Raw genomic sequence first — 1,031 nt, forward strand, 5'->3', positions numbered from 1 at the left:
ATTAGTTTCAGGAACCATAATAGAGTTCAGCTGTTGGCAAGCAAACAGTTTGCGCTGGCACAGTATTTTAAGCCACATCTCAGCACCAGGTGGGCTTTCTGGATATTTATGACTAATAGTTGAACATTAATACTCCATTGCTACAGATGAGGGCAAGAAAAGACAGAGTTTTCTTGAAATGTTATTCATAGATTCATAGATGTTAGGGTCGGAAGGGACCTCAATAGATCATCGAGTCCGACCCCCTGCATAAGCAGGAAAGAGTACTGGGTCTAGATGACCCCATCTAGATGCCTATCTAACCTCCTCTTGAAGACCCCCAGGGTAGGGGAGAGCACCACCTCCCTTGGGAGCCCGTTCCAGACCTTGGCCACTAACTGTGAAGAAGTTCTTCCTAATGTCCAATCTAAATCTGCTCTCTGCTAGCTTGTGGCCATTATTTCTTGTAACCCCTGGGAGCGCCTTGGTGAATAAATACTCACCAATTCCCTTCTGTGCCCCCGTGATGAACTTATAGGCAGCCACAAGGTCGCCTCTCAACCTTCTCTTGCGGAGGCTGAAGAGGTCCAGGTGCCCCAGTCTCTCCTCGTAGGGCTTGGTCTGCAGGCCCTTAACCATACGAGTGGCCCTTCTCTGGACCCTCTCCAGGTTATCCGCATCCCTCTTGAATTGCGGCGCCCAGAATTGCACGCAGTACTCCAACTGCGGTCTGACCAGCGCCCGATAGAGGGGAAGTATCACCTCCTTGGATCTATTCGTCATGCATCTGCTGATGCACGATAAAGTGCCGTTAGCTTTTCTGATGGCTTCGTCACACTGCCGACTCATGTTCATCTTGGAGTCCACTAGGACTCCAAGATCCCTTTCCACTTCCGTGCCACCCAGCAGGTCATTCCCTAGGCTGTAGGTGTGCTGGACATTTTTCCTCCCTAGGTGCAGCACTTTGCATTTCTCCTTGTTGAACCGCATTCTGTTGTTTTCTGCCCACTTGTCCAACCTGTCAAGGTCTGCTTGCAGCTGTTCCCTGCCCT

At 50.2% G+C, this 1,031-nt stretch overlaps 1 protein-coding gene across 3 annotated transcripts in view; it reads right to left on the reverse strand.

Annotated features, from left to right (window-relative positions):
• XRCC6 (X-ray repair cross complementing 6) overlaps positions 1 to 1,031 on the reverse strand; it is a 15,973-nt gene that overhangs the window by 12,145 nt on the left and 2,797 nt on the right. The gene's annotated exons all lie outside the window — the stretch shown is intronic.

Source organism: Alligator sinensis, unplaced genomic scaffold, assembly GCF_000455745.1.
Source record: "Alligator sinensis unplaced genomic scaffold, ASM45574v1 scaffold215_1, whole genome shotgun sequence".
NCBI classification, from domain to species: Eukaryota; Metazoa; Chordata; order Crocodylia; family Alligatoridae; genus Alligator; species Alligator sinensis.